The 21,802-nt window shown below is 44.9% G+C and overlaps 1 pseudogene; it reads left to right on the forward strand.

Annotated features, from left to right (window-relative positions):
- Positions 1 to 20,503: 20,503 nt before the first annotated feature.
- Positions 20,504 to 21,524, forward strand: LOC148687251 (uncharacterized; annotated as a pseudogene).
- The last annotated feature ends 278 nt before the right edge of the window (positions 21,525 to 21,802 follow it).

Below are 21,802 nucleotides of genomic sequence, written 5' to 3' on the forward strand. Positions count from 1 at the left end.
TACGCTAGCCAGCAAACCATCACCTAATTCAGTAGACTGTCTTGCCCCACCTGCATGTTAACTGGTGATCTGTCCTTCCTTTATCATTTTTGAAACACCACGTTAAGCTTGTGGTCTATTAAGACCCCAAAATCCTTTTGACACGGACTACTGTCAAGGTGTCCTCCATCCTATATTTGCGTTGAAGGAATCCTGGATGAAAATCCTGGGTGACTTCAGCAGTCACACTGAGGTAAACACTGACAACTGGGAAACACTGGCCTGCAAGGTGTCATGGGTTTTGAAGATGCTTGAACTCAGGAGGAAAAGGGAGAAAAGTGCTAAGAAGAAAGCACACTTGGCAAACCATCACCATGATCAACTCCCACCTGGAAACCTATGTCTCCACTGTGGAAGGATATGTGGATCCAGAACTGGCCTCCACAGTCACTTGCGGACTCACTTTTGAAAACTGTGTTTATGGAAGACAATCTTACTCAGCTACGAGTGATCCGCAAAGAAGAAAGCAGCAGCAGCAGAAGCAGCAGAAGCTGCTGCTGCTAAACCTGAACCAGATGAGGGTATCACGGCCTCTTTGGTGACAATGGGATCGTCTGTCATCAATTGATGATGACTTTGTCTTTGCTCGCAGGCCAAACTGGTGGAGCCTCAACTCACTTTGCAAGAGTGTGGGACCAATTCAGATGGTCCACCCTTGGAATCTTATGGATCCTGATGGATTCCTGAATACTCTGGGGGGCTTCCAAGTGGACAGAGCTGTGGTCTACGTGATTTCTGTGTATACGCAGAACCCTTGGAACTAAACCCCCATGTAAGAGGCAATCGTACAGTAATAAATGATCTGAATGTTCTCTCTTATCAACTCTTTGCTCAGCTTCAGAATGGAGGTTGCTTCAGTCTGGTTGCCCCATCTCTCTCTCCACAGGCTGCATGGAGACAGATTCTGCAAGAAGAGCATGCCACAAAACTCCGAGACGCTCTGCTTTCAAGGGATGTGACTCTGTCAAAGGCTGCCCCTGGTACTTCCTCCTGTTTGCAGCAGGAGCAGTGAGTGGAGATGTTAAAACATTCCAGATTTGGCACACTACGAGCCTGCCTTTGACAACTCCAGGTTGTGCTTTTTCTGCTTCAGTCTTGTTTCTTCTGGTTCAATCCGCCTTGAGGCAATTGCTTCACTGTGCCGTCTCTAATAGGCTGAGCTGGCGAAAATATTGTGCCAGAGAGACACACACACAGGAGTCAGAAGAAGAAGAAGAGTTTGGACTTGATACCCCGCTTTATCACTACCTGAAGGAGTCTCAAAGCGGCTAACATTCTCCTTTCCCTTCCTCCCCCACAACAGACACTCTGTGAGGTGAGTGGGGCTGAGAGGCTTCAGAGAAGTGTGACTAGCCCAAGGTCACCCAGCAGCTGCATGTGGAGGAGCGGAGACGCGAAGCCGGTTCTCCAGATTACAAGTCTACCGCTCTTAACCACTACACCACACTGGCTCTTCAAAGGCAAACCTACCTAATTCACACTTTCTGAAACCATTTGCAAACCGAATCACAGTCCTCCTTCAAAATGCACAGCTCTGTCCTCCTTCAAAACGCACAGCCAAGTGATGTGTGCTGAAATGCACATACTAGAGGGAAGTGTGCATACAAATGCACATATCAGTGAAATAATACACAAAAATTCATTATACTGGAGGAAACGGCTTGCAAAGAGGCACATATTTCTTTAAACTGCGTAAAAAATGTGCCTGTTGAGGGAAATTCACACTAAAATGCTGGTCAATGTTTATGGGAATTCACAAAATCGTTGGGGAAATGTGGAGAACTGGATTTAAGATTGGAAGAATGAGGAGACCCGCTCCTGCTAGGTGCTCATGGAAGGTGATGCACCCACACGGGGAAGGGATAGGAGAAGAATGGTGGGTGACTGACTGGGGCACCAAAGCCCTGTATCGGTGGGTGGTGCCTAACTGGTCGGGATGGAGAAGCTCTTCTGCAGCTGGAAATTCATTGCATCAGCCTTGGCACATTCTGTGCATGGGTCCTGAGTAGGGCTGGATTGAGGTTGGATGAAACCCTAAGATACTGAAGGTAATGGGGCCCTTTACATGCCCAGCTGTCCTTTGTCAACAACAAATTGCCACTGTTTTTTGTGCTGAATATACGGTGGTACCTCGACTTCCGAATGCCTCGACTTCCGAAGGTTTTGACTTACAAAGTCGGCAAACCCAGAAGTATTTTTGCCGCGTGTGCATTCTGCACCTGCGCAGAAGCAGTGCACATGGTCTGCACATGCGCAAAGCGCAAAATCATGCTCCACACATGCGCAAAATGGACGCTTCAACATCCGAAGGTTTCGACTTATGAAAAGCGCCGTGGAACAGATCGCCTTCGTAAGTCGAGGTACCACTGTATGCTACTTGGCAATTTATGGACCTCATAGGTATCTCAAGCCGTTTGCACATATTTTATCAAAGTAATTGTTGAATTGAAATACAATTAAGAAGTATATTAATAGTGAAATACAATTAAGAAGAAGTATATTAATAGTGAAGTAATTATTAAGCTCTAACTTCAAATGATTGGGGGCCCATGACTTACATCATAGGAGCTCACACAACACAAAACACTGTTGCTGTATGTGGGTTTTATTTTATTTGTTTTTTATCTTGTATTTTAGAAATGTACATCCAGGTGTTTTTTCCTTTAATTTTTTGGGGGGCCACCAAGAGACTTGTTTAGCTTGTTTAGCTTATATGTAAATCCGACACTGGTCTTAAATCCCACAATGGGGCGAATGTTGTTGCTGTTCACCAACCGCCTCTCCCCATATGAACCAGCCCAGACCTTGAGATCTTCATCTTGAGGCCCTTCCTTGTGTGCCTCCGCTGTGAGAGGTCTGGAGGGTGGCAACACTAGAATCATAGAATCATGGAGTTGGAAGAGACCACGAGGGCCATCCAGTTCAACCCCCTGCCAAGCAGGTAACACCATCAAACAATTCTTGGCATATGCCTGTCAAGCCTGTCAACGATGGACATTTTGTATAGGGTTATTTATCCCCTTTATTACCTGACCTTCACCCAAGGACCCAGGGTGGGCCACTGAGATAAAGATATCACGTTAGAAAACTAAAATCACAATAAATATCAAAGTAAAAGCAGCATGATATGAATGCAGTAGATAGAATCATAGAATCATAGAGTTGGAAGAGACCACAAGGGCCATCCAGTCCAACCCTCTGCCAAGTAGGAAACACCATCAAAGCATTCCTGACAGATGGCTGTCAAACCTCCGATTAAAGACCTCCAAAGAAGGAGGCTCCATCACACTCCTTGGCAGCAAATTCCACTGTTGAACAGCTCTTACTGTCAGGAAGTTCTTCCTAATGGGCCTGTTATGCAGTGGTCCCCCATTTGTGGAATACTTTCCTTAGGGAGGGTCATATATTCAGGGGCCAGGGGGAAACCATAGAATCAAGAATCTTAAGAGTTGGAAGGGACCCAAAGGTCATCTAGTCCAACCCCCTGCAATGCAGGAATCTCAGCTAAATGTTTCTCTTCAATCAGACATTTGGCTGATTAACATTTGTGTGTTTGTGGGGAGGAGTTATTGGTTTGTTTCAGTTTTTGTATTATTACATATTGTTTTTTTCTTGAAGACGGCATGAGGTTGCTCTGTTGATAACGCCAGGAATTCACTTTGTTGATACTTGTGAAGTTGGCGTTGTAAATTAGTTTTAACGAGCTGGATTGCTGTATTCTCCGGCAGCCACCGCCCGCGTCTCCTGACTTTCTGGCTCCCTGCCAGCCCATGCTTTAACCTACGGGACGGTTTTCAAAAACTGAGCCTCTCAAATTGATTAAGGGGGCTAAAATGACGACCCTAAAGCGTGGCCATATCTCTTCCTTGGAAGACCTCTCCTCTAATGCCTCAGAACCTGTGTTGAAGATATTGAAGCCTAGCGGCCTGGGCTCTTCACCTACCGGGTAAGACCACAGAGCCTTCCATGACATCATCGGAGGGTTTTTTTTTTTTGTAATTTAGTGCCTCCTTCACCTGTTACCTCCAAATTACCAGATTGACCGCATAACTCTCCACCGACTTTAAACACCTCTCTAGCAGGAGGTAAATCATCACTGGGTGTAGCTGCCAGCCCAGTTTTTTAAAAAATATATATATTAAAATCCTTTATTAATTTGCTCAAGTAAAAACAATAACAAATAGCAAACATTACATTTAAACAATCCATACACAACATCATCACATGAAAAAATAGAACCAGTAAGAAAAGTAGAAAGAAGAAAAAATAAATAAATAAAATAAAATAAGAAGAAGGTAGAAAAAATTAAGATTTGAAGAAAAGAAAAAAGAAAACAAGAGAAATAGAAAGAAAAGAGAAAAAGAAAAAGAAAAAGACATTACATAATGTCCGTTAAGGTAGGTCACAACTTCCACCGCTTCTTCATACAGTTGCTTTCATAATGTATATATCCTGTCTTTCCATATATATCATAAAGGCCAGCCCAATTTGCCTCTCTCCCTCTCCGTACCTCAAATCTCCAAAAGATATAATACAATCAGTGGAGTTGCGGACGCTGCAGGGATTTTGTCTTCAGCTGGCTGATGAAATAAGCACACTTTTGGCCTCCATCAGAGTGTTAGAAGAGAAGCTGAATGCGCTTTTTGTTTACTGCGCCAAGCTTCTTCCCTTTTCTATTTTTTCTTTGTTTTATAATCCAAATTTTAAGGAGAGGAAACCCCCTTTTAAATTAAAAACCCAGGCAGTGAAACAGTAAAACAAAATATCAAAATGCTACAAACACAATTTTCTATGCTTCTGAGTCAAGAAATATATTATAACTTTTATATTATTTTATAAATTAAAACTTTTATATAACTTTATATTATAACTTTTTATATATTATGTTATAATTTTATATTATTTTATATCAGGGGTTGGCAACTTGCGGCCCATGGGCCAGATGCAGCCCACAAAGACCTTTTTACGAGCCCACAAGACGCCCCAAACCGAGCCACCCGCTCAGTGAGTCCCCCACGTGCTGCACTAAACCAGAGCAGCGCAGTGCAGGGACTCGCCGAGCGGCACCGAAAATTGCGTCTGTGCACATGCAGATACTGGAAATCGCATCTGCGCATGCCCAGATGGCAAAAATCGCTTCTACGCAGGCGCAATTTTTGGCATCTGGGCAAATGTGATTTCTGGCATTGCGCTGTGCCAGTCCAGCCCACGAATGATCTCCATGGAAGTTATCCGGCCCATGGCCGGTAAATCTTGCCGACCCCTGTTTTATATTATCTATTATATATATTAAAATATAAATATGTTACTGAGCCTTGCCCCCCCCCCACTGCTTCAGGCTGCATGGCGGCCTTTTTGTTTGTCTGTGGGGTGTGTGTGCATGGTACGGCTTTACTGAGCACCCCCACCAGAGAAACAAAAAGGTTGCCATGTGGCCTGCAGCAGTGGGGGGGGGGGAGGCTCCGTAAGACCGTGCCATGGGCCCCCGTTTGCTGGACAAACAAAACAAAAGGCCGGCATGAGGCCTGAAGCAGGGGGGGGAGGAGAAGGCTCAGTAAAGCTGTCCCCCCGCTGGACAAACAAAAAGGCTGCCATGAGACAAACACTGTTTGTCCAGCGAAGGGTTAGGGTTAGGGTTCTCGCCTGCAAACACCTTGAAAGCTGAACGACCAGTGCTGGTCTGCTCCGCAGAATAAGGAAATAAATGGACTGACTGCAGCCCAGGAGAAGGTAAGGAGCAAGGAGAAGGGGAATGGGGAAAGCAGCAAGAGATTTAAAAACAAGAACAGCAACAAGAGGGCAAGGGACGTCTGAAGGGCTCGACCTCGATGCAGTTGTTCAACCGTGGAACTATTCTATGAAAATCGGGTGGAATGAGATGCCCTTCCACGGCCCCAGGATAAGGGATGCACACATTAAAATATGTTGATTTTGGTACCTTGTGGTGGGTTTTTGTACTAGTCTAATAGATTTGGAGAATCCTGTAAAAGAAATGGATTGGATTGGAAAAGATCAGTCTACATCCCAATCCCAAAGAAGGGCAGTGCCAAAGAATTCTCCAACTACTGCACAGTTGTGCTCATTTCACATGCTAGCAAGGTTATGCTTAAAATTCTACAAGGCAGGTTTAAGTAGTATGTGGACTGAGAACTCCCAGAAGTGCAAGCTGGATTTTGAAGGGGCAGAGGAACCAGAGCCCAAATTACAAACATGCGCTGGATTATGGAGAAAGTTAGAGAGTTCCAGAAAAACGTCTACTTCTGCTTCATTGACTACGCAAAAGCCTTTGACTGTGTCGACCACAGCAAACTATGGCAAGTTCTTAAAGAAATGGGAGTGCCTGATCACCTCACCTGTCTCCTGAGAAATCTCTATGTGGGACAAGAAGCTACAGTTAGAACTGGATATGGAACAACTGATTGGTTCAAAATTAGGAAAGGAGTACGACAAGGTTGTATATTGTCTCCCTGCTTATTTAACTTATATGCAGAATTCATCATGCGAAAGGCTGGACTAGATGAATCCCAAGCAGGAATTAAGATTGCCGGAAGAAATATCAACAACCTCAGATATGCAGATGACACAACCTTGATGGCAGAAAGTGAGAAGGAATCAAAGAACCTATTAATGAAGGTGAAACAGGGACGCAGGTGGCGCTGTGCGTTAAACCACAGAGCCTAGGACTTGCTGATCAGAAGGTCGCTGGTTCGAATCCCCGCGATGGGGTGAGCTCCCGTTGCTCAGTCCCAGCTCCTGCCAACCTAGCAGTTCAAAAGCACGTCAAAGTACAAGTAGACAAATAGGTACCGCTCCAAGCGGGAAGGTAAACAGCATTTCTGTGCGCTGTTCTGGTTCGCCAGAAGCGGCTTTGCCATGCTGGCCACATGACCTGGAAGCTGTACGCCAGCTCCCTCGGCCAATAGAGCGAGATGAGCGCTGCAATCCCAGAGTCAATCATGACTGGACCTAATGGTCAGGGGTCCCTTTACCTTTTTAATGAAAGTGAAAGAGGAGAGCACAAAATATGGTCTGAAGCTCAGCATCAAAAAAACTAAGATCATGGCCACTGGTCCCATCACCTCCTGGCAAATAGAAGGGGAAGAAATGGAGGCAGTAAGATATCTTACTTTCTTGGCTTCCATGATCACTGCAGATTGTGACAGCAGTCACGAAATTAAAAGACGCCTGCTTCTTGGGAGAAAAGCAATGACAAACCTAGACAGCATCTTAAAAAGCAGAGACATCACCTTGCCGACAAAGGTTCGTATCGTTCAAGCTATGGTTTTTCCATTGGTGATGTATGGAAGTGAGAGGTAGACCATAAAGAAGGCTGGTTGCCGAATAATTGATGCTTTTGAATTATGGTGCTGGAGGAGACTCTTGAGAGTCCCATGGACTGCAAGAAGATCAAACCTATCCATTCTTAAGGAAATCAGCCCTGAGTGCTCACTGGAAGGACAGATCCTGAAGCTGAGGCTCCAAGACTTTGGCCACCTAATGAGATGAGAAGACTTCCTGGAAAAGACCCTGATGTTGGGAAAGATGGAGGGCACAAGGAGAAGGGGATGACAGAGGACGAGATGGTGGGATAGTGTTCTTGAACCTACGAACATGAGTCTGACCAAGCTGCAGGAGGCAGTGGTGTGGGATGGAACACTGGGGCAGACAAGTCACAACAGTTCCTAGAGTGTCCACTAACAGGAACTCACCTGGAGGGACACCTGACTACAGGTCAGTTCCTGTTCCCTCAGACATGCAAATGAGTTGGATTAGACAAAAGCCCTAGCCTGCAATCACTCTCTCTCTTAGCTACTTCCTCCTTCGATGGGAACACATCTTCAGAGAATCTCTAGTTAGCATGGTTCTCACTCTAGGCCTGCAGCCAAGAGTGAGACCAAATGGAGTCTTACTTTACTAAGTAGTCTCTAGATGTATATATACTTGTAACTTTTCTAAGCAAGCCTGCCTTTCTGAGATTATGCTGTAACTCAGGATGAAACTGTAAGTAAACTCTATCTTATTTTATAAACACTGTGTTGTGTATTTCTTTTAAGAGGGACAAAGGGGACCTTTGCCAGGAAGTGTAATATTGAACTATAAAGTGTAATATTGTTATAGAGATTCTAGCGAATCTAACGCACATGCTTTGCTGCGCACAAAAGGGGAATGTCACTCTGCTAATATTGGAAGCTTGCTAACACAAGCTTGGATAGGATCTATCTAATAATATATCCTAATCCACATCCCTAACATTCCCATAAAGGGTTATTACGGCCCAGGACTGCGTATTTTTGTGTATTTTTGAAGGATTGCTTTGGATTGTGATTTTGAACTGAGTAGGATTTTTTCAGTTAGAACTTCCTGGTGAGCACATGGTCTATTGTTCTCCAGTGTGCCTAGGGGATTAGCTACCCCTCCCCTCCCTCAGAGTTTACAGCACTGAGAACTCAGAGGCAGTGAAGATTATTTTGCATTTTGAGATATTTTTAGAGATTTTGATTTTGGAATTTTTGGCAAATTTTTGAATTTTGAGAAATTTTTAGAATTTTGAGATTCCAAGATGGCTTTTGCAGATTTTGATAGTGGAGTTAAGCCAGGATTCATGGCTCTAGATGATGACAATTATGTGTTTTGGAAACAACGCCTGATAGCATTTTTAGATGCAAGGAATGTTTTGGATGCCATTGAAAATCCTATGCCTACTGGCACAACAGCAGAGGATTTAGCCAAGATAGCAACTTGGAAACGCATGAACAGCGAGGCCAGATACATAATTTTGAGTGGACTTCGCAACAGGCATCTAACATCAGTTAATAGCAAAGATGATGCAGCTAAAATCTTAAAAGATATTGAGCGCAGGTATGGAGCATCTACTAAGAACTCCTACAGGAATTTGATGAGCAAATTAACTGCGCTGAGGATGAATTCAAGAGAAGAATTCACTGACCATATCAGCAAATTTAGTGAAATTGTTCAGAGGATTGATCTTACTACTAAAGCCCTTGATGAAGAAACAAAGGTTTCATTTTTGATAGCATCTCTAGGACCAGGCTTCAGTTCATTCAAGAGTTGCATGGATCACAAAAGGGACCTGACTTTTGAAGAACTGATTGATCATTTGAGAGAGGAATGCAGAGATTACCTTGATTCTTCAGAAAGGAATACAGGGAGAAAGGACACTAATTATGCTTCCAAGCATTTTCAAAGGTCCAGACAAACGCCAAAGGAAATAATTTGCTTTAACTGCAATTTAAAAGGGCACATGGCAAAGGAATGCCGGGCACCTAGGAATAAATCCCGCCCCTTTCCACCAAAAGGCGAAAAGAAGGGGGGTCGTGGGCGTGCAATGATATTGCAAGAAAGAAATGTAGCTTTCCAGAGCTGTGAAGGAAAGCGCAATAAGTGGCTTCTGGACAGTGCAGCAAGCAGCCATTTCTGTTATAAAAGGGAATATTTCAATGAAATAGACAATAATAAACAGTCTGAGATTGAAATTGCTGATGGAAATGTTATAAAGTCAATAGGTGCAGGATCTTTGAACTTGAATTTCAAAGTGAACAATGAGTCTTTTGATACTACAGTGAGTAATGTTAAGTATGCACCAAAGCTGAACTGTAATCTAATAAGTGTGTCTAGCTTGGACAAGAAAGGTTTTGAAATTATATTTAAAAATGGACAATGCAATGTCATAAAAGATGGTGAAGTGTTTATTCAAGCCAAACTAATCAATGATGTGTATGAGATTGATATTTCAGAGAATGAGTCTGCAAGGGTTGCACAACCCAGCAAAAAGGATCAACCAGATCTGGAACTCTGGCACAAAAGGCTTGGACACAGGGACACCAACGTTATCCTGAAAATGCAGAAGGAAAATCTGGTAAAAGGTCTACAGGTAAAGAATTGCAGTACACCAATGCCAAACTGTACAACTTGCATAACTGAAAAGGCAGTCAAGCCTTCCTTCCCACGTTGTACAGAGAAGAGAAGCACAAAAGTCATGGACACTGTTCATACTGACCTATGTGGTCCGCTGAATGTACCTTCCCTAGGAAACAATAAGTACATTCTGATATTTATAGATGACTTCTCAAGATATTGTGTTGGATATTTTCTAGAGGAAAAGAGTCAGACACCGGAATTGTTCAAACTGTACTTAAACATGGTGAAGAACAAATTCCAGAGAGCTCCTTCCACCTTAATTTCGGATAATGGTGGAGAGTTTTGCTCACGGCAGATGAAGGCCATCATGGCACAAGAAGGCATAGCACATGTAACTACAGTTGCTTACACGCCTCAACAGAACTCCATTGCTGAGAGAAAGTTTAGGTCTATTATGGAGATGACAAGGTGCATGTTAAAAGAGGCCAACTTGTCACAGAAGCTATGGGGTGAAGCGGCGAATACGGCGATTTATTTGCAAAACAGATTGCCTACAAAGGGTGCAGAACGCACACCATTTGAACTTTGGCACGGGAGAGTCCCAAGTCTGCAGCACATACGTGTGTTTGGAAGTGTCTGTTATTACCACGTGCCCAAAGAGCGCAGACACAAGCTTGACTCCAGAGCAAAAGCAGGTATCCTGGTTGGATATGCTCCTGGAGGAAAGGGATATAGAGTTCTAGATCCAAAGAGTGGCAGAGTAGACCCATACCATGTGGTTCATTTTGATGAACTAGGAAAGTTTGATACAAAGAACACTGTTATTGACTGTTCTAGAGAGTCACCAGATGAAGAGTTTATAAGTTTTCCTTTAGCACAAGGAACTAATATACCTTCTAGTGTCACAACACCCCCTACAGGCGACACCCCAGAAGACGCAGAGGTCCAGACCCCTGGCGGCACCAGAGACGAAGAGGAGGAGCTGTACGTGGACATGCCAGCGTTGGAGGAGGATGAGGATGCTGATGCGGTTGCACAACCAGAGGTCAGATGCTCATCCAGAACCAACAAGGGCGTTCCGCCACTACGACTGTCCTACTTTGCAGGGTCGGCGTCTCCACCAGAACCTTCCACTTGGGAAGAGGTAGAGCAGATGCCAGCCACCGAAGCCAGTCTCTGGAGGAAAGCCGCGCAGGAGGAGATTGACGCACTGCACAAGAACAAGACCTGGACACTCACAGAATTACCTGCTGGTAAGAAAGCAATTGGGAGCAAATGGGTGTTCAAGGTTAAAAGGGGTTCAGAAGGGGAGGTGCAACATTACAAAGCAAGACTAGTGGCACAAGGTTTTTCACAGCAATATGGCCACGACTATGACCAAGTCTTTGCACCGACAGTGAGATACAGTAGCGTAAGATTACTTTTAAGCATCGCAGCATCTAAAGTGATGGAGGTGAAACACATCGATATAGCTACTGCGTTTTTGCATGGGGAAATTTCTGAAGAAATTTACATGAAGCAGCCTAAAGGTTTTATAAAGCCAAATGAGGCACATTTGGTTTGCAAGCTTCAAAAGGGACTGTATGGTTTAAAACAAGCAGCCAGAGCCTGGAACTTGAAATTGCATGGAATGCTGGTGAAACTTGGGTACAAGCAAGGTGAAGCTGACAAGTGTTTGTACACTAAGCAGAGTAATGGACAATTTTCTTATATTCTTGCCTTCGTTGACGACCTTTTAATCGCAACGTCAAATGACAGGGATTATAAAAATGTAGTCCAGCACCTCAACAAGGAAGTGCAAGTGAAGGAATTAGGACCAGTTGAGTATTACCTCGGGATTCAAGTGGAAAGAGAACAGGATGGTTCATTTCTACTTAATCAGAAGCAAAAGATAATTGAACTGTTGGAGAGTATGCAATTGCAGGATGCAAAACCCGTCGACACCCCGATGGCTACAGACTTCTTAAAGAACCAAGAGGATTCGAAGCTGCTGCCAAACAACACAGAGTATCGTTCAGCGATTGGTAAACTTTTGTATTTAGTTACCACGTGCAGACCTGATTTAGCCAATGCAGTAGGGATTCTCAGCAGGAAAGTGAGTAGTCCCACTGAGCATGATTGGGTTGGTGTGAAGAGGGTGGTTCGATATCTTAAGGGTACAATGGATTGTAAATTAAAGTTACCAGCTGTCAGTGACCCTAAGCTCATTGGGTACACTGATGCTGACTGGGCGGGTGATAATTCTGATTATAAATCCACAAGCGGGCATGTCTTTATGTATGGGGGCGGAGCTATCACACGGGGCAGTTATAAACAGAAATGTATAGCTTTATCGTCTACAGAATCGGAATATGTTGCGGCTACAGAAGCGTGCAGAGAGATTTCCTGGCTGGACCAACTCCTAACAGACTTTGGCGTGGAGAGAAAGGAACCTATAAGCCTGCTGGAGGACAACCAAAGCTGTCTAAAGCTGGCGCAGAATGAGAAGTTCCTAGCACGCTCAAAACACATTGGGGTCAGGTACCACTACGTTCGCCAGATGATACAAGATGGACTTGTCGAACTGTCGTACTGCTGCACATCGGAGATGACAGCAGACATCCTAACAAAACCCCTGCCAAGACAGAGTTTCCAGAACCTGCGTGTCAAGCTGGGACTCTTGGGTGGTTGAATAAAGTTGCTTATGTTTTGTTTTGTATGTAATGAATGTTGTGAATTGCCTGAGAAGGGGTTTGTGGGATGGAACACTGGGGCAGACAAGTCACAACAGTTCCTAGAGTGTCCACTAACAGGAACTCACCTGGAGGGACACCTGACTACAGGTCAGTTCCTGTTCCCTCAGACATGCAAATGAGTTGGATTAGACAAAAGCCCTAGCCTGCAATCACTCTCTCTCTTAGCTACTTCCTCCTTCGATGGGAACACATCTTCAGAGAATCTCTAGTTAGCATGGTTCTCACTCTAGGCCTGCAGCCAAGAGTGAGACCAAATGGAGTCTTACTTTACTAAGTAGTCTCTAGATGTATATATACTTGTAACTTTTCTAAGCAAGCCTGCCTTTCTGAGATTATGCTGTAACTCAGGATGAAACTGTAAGTAAACTCTATCTTATTTTATAAACACTGTGTTGTGTATTTCTTTTAAGAGGGACAAAGGGGACCTTTGCCAGGAAGTGTAATATTGAACTATAAAGTGTAATATTGTTATAGAGATTCTAGCGAATCTAACGCACATGCTTTGCTGCGCACAAAAGGGGAATGTCACTCTGCTAATATTGGAAGCTTGCTAACACAAGCTTGGATAGGATCTATCTAATAATATATCCTAATCCACATCCCTAACATTCCCATAAGTGGAAGACAGGAGTGCCTGGAGTGCTCTGGTCCATGGGGTCACAGTCGGACACGACTAAAGAACTAAACAACAACAACGCAAGTTAGGAAGGATATCATTAAATAATATATCCTCTCCTGCCTCCCTAAACACCCCCACAGAAGGAACTATTATTAAAAACTTATGTACAAACATGATTTGATTAGATCACTATGATGCCTTCAAACTGGTAAAATGTCCCTGACCTTTGAAGAAGACAGTTTCCTATTCCACCTTTAAAAGAGGTTGCCTTGAAGCAAGTGGTTGCTATCATCACACAACTTTCCCACTAGAAGCCACCAACCAGCTCCCTAATGCAACACACCCGACGGAAGCGTCGGGTTGTATCCAGTGGTGCTGTCTCACCTGTGCAATAGACTCATGCACCTTTCATCTGCAGCCTCACCCCCTGCACCATCAAAATCAGAAGGTGGGGGGATCCTCTGGAGCAGATTTGGGGGGCATGCGGATAGAGGAAGTTGTGTAAGCAGAACTCTGGTCACACTTGCCTTTGATTCAACCAGTTGTTTCCATGCTCCCACTCTCTGTAGCATTGCATCCTTGTTCTTCTTCATGCAAAGTCCTCTTTCAGTGAAGATGGCAGGCTTTCCCGTGTCTTTTATTTCTTGTCCCGTCAGCTTTCTCCATTCACATACCTTTGAAACTTTGCCATGACATTTCCACACCATTTTCTAAAGTAACAATGAAGATGTCCTGAACAAATTCTTCTAGCAGTAAAAACTACCTTTCCCTATTCTTAACTCCTTACAGATGCCATAACTTAAATCGGTGATATCTATTTTTTTGGTATTTTTTAGATATCAGCATAGTGAAGGCTGGAGACAGTATTGGGGGGGAGGTGGAGGTAAATAAAGATTCAAACAATGAATACACAAAATGTATTGAAGTTTTATTTATTCATTGATGTTTAAATATTGTTTTGTTTTTATTTATATAACGTATATTTGAGAATTAATGATTTCTATAATAGGTTACAGTCAGTAATGACAGTAACATATAGTAAATATGCTTATTCAATATTTCAGAGTTCTCTCACAGCAGGTCCTCAATAATGTGGCCAAATCAAGACATATCTTATCAGTTTCAGTTTAACCAAATGTTTTTCACACACTGAAGAAAAGATGCTTATAAATACATCTATATTTATTTATTTGCTATGGGCTGGTGTAGATATAACCCAAGCACAGCTTCACAGAATTTCCCCCTTTCAAGCGCAATTTGCCACCCTTCCTTGGCAGCCCTAAGCCAGTTTTGAAATCAGGATTAGCAAATGCCAATATACCACAGACAAGTGATTTGACACATTAAACCCATACAACTAAAAATAAATTACTATATCATATCCAACTATTGTTTAAAAAACCTTAATCTTCTTAAAGTACCTAGACATATCTCTTGAGGAGTAACTTCCCATTGTAGAAAAATGGTATCAGTATAGTATACAAATGAGAAAGAAATATTTCTGGCAGCAGCAGGCCTTTATGACACTTTGATCAAATTGCTTTTGAAACTACAGAACAAGCAGTACAGGATATGCATTTATGCTACATATTAGTCAAATATAAAGGGTTCAGATGATAGCACAGGCCCACCTTAGCTAAGGTTCCAACTTTGGAGCAGGGGAAAAACTTTCCAAAACCTTAATTGCTTCATCATCATCATAATAATCATCATTGTTGATTACAGGACCGAAAATTGGTTAATGTGAATTATGAATCTTATAGATGAGATGGATGGGTGGGTGAATGAATGAATGATGACAACCTTAAAAAAATTACTGAATGAATGAGTGCACTATAATATTCTTCAAAATTGTATTTTACTTACATTAACAGGGACCAAAAGGCTCTTGCCAAGATGCTGGTTAAAGGAAAGGCACCAGCCTTCAGTGTAACCATTGATATTACCGGTACTGAGCCACCAACGTGTTTGACTTCGTTTTGGCTTATTTTACATAGTTGCTTGTTTCTTGAGTGAGCAGGAATATTTGCTCAAGGAAAAAGCAACCATGTGAAATACACCTATACAACGCTTATTTGAGCCACCAACAATGTGTTTGACTTTGTTTTGGCTTATTTTAAATAGTTGCTTGTTTCTTGAGTGAACATGCATATTTGCACAAGGACAAAGCAAGCATGTGAAATAAAACCATACAACGCTAATTCGTCGTCTATCTATGCATACTGAGCCACAAACAACCCAAACCTAAACCCGAACCCAAACCCTGCCAAACCCTAACCCCTAACCCCTAACCCTAACACGGCCGTGATTTCCTGCACCTGCATCTGTCCAGACATGATTTTTGGCATCTGCGTCTGCGCAGATGCAATTTTCAGCATCTGAGCTTGCACAGATGCGATTTCCAGCACCGCTGAAGCAAGTCCCTGCGCTGTGCTGTGCCGGTTTAGCGCAGCGTGTGGGGGACTCACCGAGCAGGCTGCTTGGTTCGGGGACGGCTCGTGGGCCAGTTAAACGACCCCTGTGGGCCGCTTGTGGCCCATGTACCTTAGGTTGCCTACCCCTGGGTTAGTGTGTTGGACTAGGACCTGGGAGAGACCAGGGTTCAAATCCCCACTAGGGGTGTGACCTTAGAGGCCAGTTACTGCCTCTTAACCTCACCTGCCTTACAGGGCTGTTGTGGAGGGAGAGAACTACGTAGGCCACCTTGAGCTCCTTTTGGGGGGGGGCGGACATGGGATAGAAATCATGCAATTATAAAAGAAAAAAGGCTGAGTGCCTGAAGCACGAAGTATCAAACCTCAGAATCCCTTGACCCCCTTCCAGAACCAATTTCAGCTACTGTTCTTAAGGCAGAAGCCGCTTACAGACTCTCACTGCATGGCAAAACCGCTCCATTTTCCAAACTGTCTCTGGCTTGCTGTCTGAAGTTTAACTGAATTGCTTTGTAAATCCTGGCAATAAAAACCACCCACAATTGCCCAAATAATGGAACGGAGAAGAAGTGAGCTTTAAAATGATTACGGTGCTGGGAAGAAGGAAAAAAAAAGAAATAAAGGAGGGAGCCTCGTTGAGTCTGAATGGGGAAAAACAGGCAGAGGAGCAGTGCACCTGCTGAAGCAGAACGGAATGTATTATTATTTTTAATGGAAATTCAAAAAGGGGCTTTTGCAGCTACATCAGGCAGAGAATGAGCATGGAAATGGCTAATTCCGCTTGACCAAGTTGGGAGTGGAGCTGGCTTCATTTTGTGAGGGTGAGACACTTGCCAGGGCGGGAAGAACTTTCTCTTGGGTCCTGTGAATTGCATGGGCAAGATGGCCTGTGTGCAAAGCAGTTTGCGGCTCTTAAGCTTGAAGTAGGGTTTGGTGCCCCTACGGTGACCTTGCAGTGGGGCAGGTGCCCTTTGCAGCTACCTCCCCTACCATACCTTGCTCTGGATGGGGCACACATTCTTAAAAGAACACCAAACACCCCCCGCCCCCACCAACTATCAGATCCAAAGACACTTTATTCTCCGAATGTGTCTTCTTTGAGAACGGCCAGGCAGAAAGGCACCCTGGCCGCATCCAGCGCTCCAGAACGCTAATGGACCTTGACAAATGCAGCACAGAGGCTATTTGAGCAGGAGTCCTGATCCAGCCCCTGCGCAGGCCTGCAGCTCCCTTGGGCTGGGTCTCCACCCACTCTGAACAATTAGCACTTTCCCCTCACTAATTGATTCTGCTGGTGCACATCGGACAATTAGACTTTAAATTGCCTTCTACAAAAGGTCATGAAAACATGTTAGGAGTTGAATCTATTAGGAGGGATTGCTCCAGAGTCAACCTCGTGCTTCCATTTCCTCTCTCTTCCTCACAAAGCGGAACAAATCCTGGTGCCTCTTCTGTGCCTTGTTTGTTCAAAGCTGGAAACTGGAATTTTAACATCCCCGGGGGGGGGGGGGGAGGTTGTGATCTCTCCCGCAAAGGAAACTAAACTCAGCTAAGTGCTGTAAATCCTCAGCTGGGTGGCCAGATGCAAATTATGACATGGTTCCTGTGCCTTTGAGGGAATGCAGGGGTGCCTGGCTGCCAGAATGATGATGCCATCTGCTCACCTGCCAGGGAAATGGACGGTCCCTTTTTGATTTAGCAAGCGGATGAAGGATAATGAAGCTTTCAAGTTAATTTACGGCTGATTAGCCCAGGTGGGGGGGGGGGACACAGACTGACAGACCTTTTTAGCTCCACAGGCCAGTTCCTCATCAGAACCAGCCTTAGGAGCCCAATTGGGTGGTGGAGCTAAACCCAACTGTCAATTCAATCATGTCACAACATTATGTCATCACATGATTGACATGTGATGGGACTTGCTCATCTGTCAAAATTCCTTGCTGGAGTGAAGTTTAAAGAGCTCCTATGGACCTAAGAACACAAGAGCAGTCTGCTGGATCCAGCCAAAGGGCAGCTGCTCAAAGCACCACCTTGGGTGTCTCTAAGGGGCCTCACAGGCCAAATGGGGAAGCTTGGCTGCTGCGCTGCCCCACCCCAGTCCAGAGCAAGTCAGATTATTTACGTGTTTAACTTGTTAGCAATGTAATACGAAAGAGAGCGAAAGGCATGGCATAAAAACAGACAACAATACAGTATGTTACAACTGAAAATTTACACAACTATGAAACAGTCCCAGCAGAGGACTTCTGCAGCAGCAAACATTTCATTAATAGAACACAGAACTGTTAATATAATCTGCCCAATGCCTGGGAGAAGATTTAGGTGCTGAGATTTTTTTTAATTAAAAAAAACATGTTTATTGATTTTTTGGGATACAGCTGTATAAAGTCAACAAGGTGTGCAAACGAATCAGAAGAAGAAGAAGAAACACTGTAACCATAACAATTACTGAGTTAACTACAGTCGTACCTTGGAAATAGAACGGAATCTGTTCTGGAAGTCTGTTCGACTTCCAAAACATTCGAAAACCAAATCGCGGCTTCTGAATGGCTGCAGGAAACTTTCGGGTTTGCGGTGTTTGGGAGCCAAAACATCCGGGGTGTTCGGGATCCAAGGTACAGGGGTTGCATAAATCATCTTATCCCTCCTCAATATTAAGAAATAGATATGGAGTAATGGGCCACAATGAAATCATTGATGGCGTCAGGTGGGTCTCCATAGGGAGAGTATTCTGAAGAGGACCTCTTTCTTCTCGCTTCTTCTCCCTTGTCACAGAAAGAAATAACCAAGTGGAAGGAATTTGGATACTTCTTTCCTTTTCTTTGATGGCGTTCCTGAGTCATACCAATCCTAACAAATGGGACGTTATGCTATGCCCTGCTGCTCTTGTATTTCCCTGCCTGCATTCTTTGACTCTCCTGGGGATGGGAGGCATGTCTATCGGGGCTGCCATGATGAGCTCCTGCCCCTTCAAGGTTTACCACTGTGCAGAAGAGGGAATTTTAAGAGATATTGCTGAACACCTGGCGAAATCCCTTTCTCCTTCCCCAGGTTAATACCCCACATTTCCTCCAAGGAGCTCAAAGCGGCATACACTTCCCATCTCTCTTATCCATTAATGCTGCACAACGACCTTGTGAGGTAGGCTGGCTGAGAGATAGTGACATGCCCAGGGCAAGGGGTTGGACTAGATGACCCCTAGGACCCCTTCCGACTCTACCATTCTATGATTACATTAAAGATTGTGGTTCGTCCATCACAGTCCATCTTCTTCCCTTGCCAGTCCTTCCTCTCCATGGGCTTTTGGTGAGCTACTTACTGACATTGGCTTTTCTACTCTAGGTGTGGGATTTTCCATCAGCAAGGTTAATGTTGGAGATAATAGGAATGATGTTCCTTTCAGACATAAGTCTCCTGGTAGCAGTGTGTGTGTGTGTGTGTGTGTGTGTGCAGATGGGCTGGATGGACACTAAGTACAGGTGAAATGGCTTTGGGCGATGATCTCAGCACAAAAGGCAACATTCTCGGGAAGCTGCATTAAAGCTGCTTAATTGTGTTGCACAAACGCTGAACTTATTAGAGATTAAAAAGAGAAACCTGCTCTGTGCACTGGCTGCCTTTTGCTCCTTGCTGCCACCTGGAAACTAAGGTGCTTTCTGAGCTGTGATTATGAAGTGGTCCAATTAATTTGCAAAGTGTTTTACAGGCTGCATCTGTTCAGCGCGACTGTCCCTGATTCTCAGTCGAGGCCAGTTTCACACCCAAACTAGGAGCTTCGATTGCGACATACAGAACAGTGCCAGGATGAAAGTCATTCTAAATATGGTGCACAAAGAGGCTGTAGAAACCTAGACTGGCCCATTCTTTATGTTCCATCCTGCATTGCTTCCCCAAAAATCCCAGGGTAGCAAACAACACATGCTGTGTGCACACAGTACATTTAAGGTGCATTTCCACCCTCTTTGCTAAGGGTGATGGGAATTGTAGCTCTGTGAGGCATAAACTCCTCTGCTGAGAGCCCTGTTCCTGCCTTTCTCCACCTGGCCCCACCTGACAGGCCTCATAAGGACTGCTGCTCAGCAGAGAGGCTCTCTCTCTCTCTCTCTCTCTCTCTCTCTCTCTCTCTCTCTCTCTCTCTCTCTCTCTCTCTCTCTCTCTCTCAACCGAGTTGTAAGGGATGTGTCTGGGAGGAGAGGAGGGGGGAGAGCCCCATTGCAGTGGTTCTGGGTAGGGGGAGGTATGGCTTAGGAGGAGGGGCAGGCCGGGTAAGGGGCACACGGGCCAGGCAGTTAGTGACTGTGCCATGTGCCAGCCCCTCTTCCATCCTAGGAAATTGCGGTTGTCATATCAGCCAGCCCTTGGGTCTGCGACTGCTGCTGCTGTATGCCAGGTCAGCCCAGAATTAAATCTCTCTCATCCATAGTCTGATTATGGATGAGGAGGCTGGCATGCATCACTGAAACCAGGGTGGGTGGGTGAACAGGGTGGAGTTGGATGAGACCAACTATGCCTGTCTGGATACTCAGTGCAGCATCAGGCCAGATTTGAGGGTTGGGGAGGGAGAGTTGGTGTGGTTTACAGAGATTCTCTCTCACCTCCAGGCTCTCTGTCCAGTTGTCTAGAGTGTGTGTTCTTGGCATTGGGCAGTCAGGACAGATTAGGGATTCTACTGGTCTACCGCCCACCTTCCTGCCCAACAGTCTCCCTGCCTGAGCTGGTCTTGGACTCACAGACTGCTGGTTCTGGGAGACTTCAGCATCCATGCTGAGGCAGCTGGCTCTGGGGTGGGTCAGGACTTCATGGCTGCCATGACAACCATGGGTCTGTCCCAACATGTCACCAGCCCAATGCACAAGGCCGCACTCTGGACCTTGTCTTCTCGACTGGGCAAGAAGAGAGTGATTGGAAGGTGAGGGACAGTGACATCAGTCCCTTGTCATGGTCAGATCACTTCATGTTGAGATTTGGGATGTCAGCACCTTTCCCCCTCTGCAGAGGTGGGGGACCTATTAGGAAGGTTTGCCCTCGGAGGCTGATGGATGCAGTGGGCTTCTAAATGGCTCTGGTGGGTTTTCCAGCTGATATGATTGGTGCTCCTGTCGAAGCCCTGGCCGACCTCTGGAACACCCGAATGGTTGGGGCTATTGACACTATCGCCCCTGAGTGTCCTCTCCCACCTTGTTAACCTGTTAATCTGGAATATTCCAGAGTTTAGAGTGAAGAAACAAGATGGGAGATGGCTTGAACCCAAGTGGTGGAAAGATCCAAATGAATGCAACCGAACACTGGTAAGGGCTCATTATCAAAGTGAAGGCAACAAAGAAGGGATACTCTGCTGCCTCTATTGCATCCTCATTATGTTGTCTGGCAGAGCTTTTCTGGGTTGTACGGGGCTTTTACAGGCTGGCCCAAAGGAGGTGGTAGAACCAACGGTAGCTCACTGTAACTTGTTTGCAAAGCATTTTGAGGATAAAATTGCTTGCATCCACCAAGACCTTGACTCTGCTGTTATAGCAGATGAAACTCATGGGGTGTCCAGAGCACAGTCTAGTCCTTGAGTTTCAGTTGGCTGAGTTTCAGTTGGCAAGGTTTGAGGATGTGGACAAAGTGCTTGGATCAGTCAGGATGACCACTTGCGCTCTAGACCCTTGTCCTTCTTGGCTAATAAAAACCGGCCGGGCGGGAACAGCTGGCTGGACCAGGGAGGTGATCAATGCCTCTTTACGAGAGGGGGAGGTCCCTACCTGTTTGAAGGAGACAGTGGTAAAACCACTCCTTAAGAAACCTTCCCTGGATTCAGAAATCCTAACTAACTACTAGCCAGTTGCTAATCTCCCTTTCCTGGGCAAGGTTCTGGAGCGAGTGGTTGTGGACCAGATCCAGCCGCTTTTGGAAGAAACTGATTTCCTGGATTCATTTAAATCAGGGTTTAGGCTTGGTTTTGGCACAGAAACTGCTTGGCTCGCCCTGTATCATGACCTCTGTTGAGAGAGAGAGAGAGAGAGAGAGAGAGAGAGAGAGAGAAGGGGAACATGTCCCTGTTAATTCTTCTTGACCTCTCAGTGGCTTTCAATACCATCGACCATGATATCCTCTGG

This window comes from Zootoca vivipara, chromosome Z1 (assembly GCF_965207765.1).
Source record: "Zootoca vivipara chromosome Z1, rZooViv2.hap1.1, whole genome shotgun sequence".
Taxonomy (NCBI): domain Eukaryota; kingdom Metazoa; phylum Chordata; class Lepidosauria; order Squamata; family Lacertidae; genus Zootoca; species Zootoca vivipara.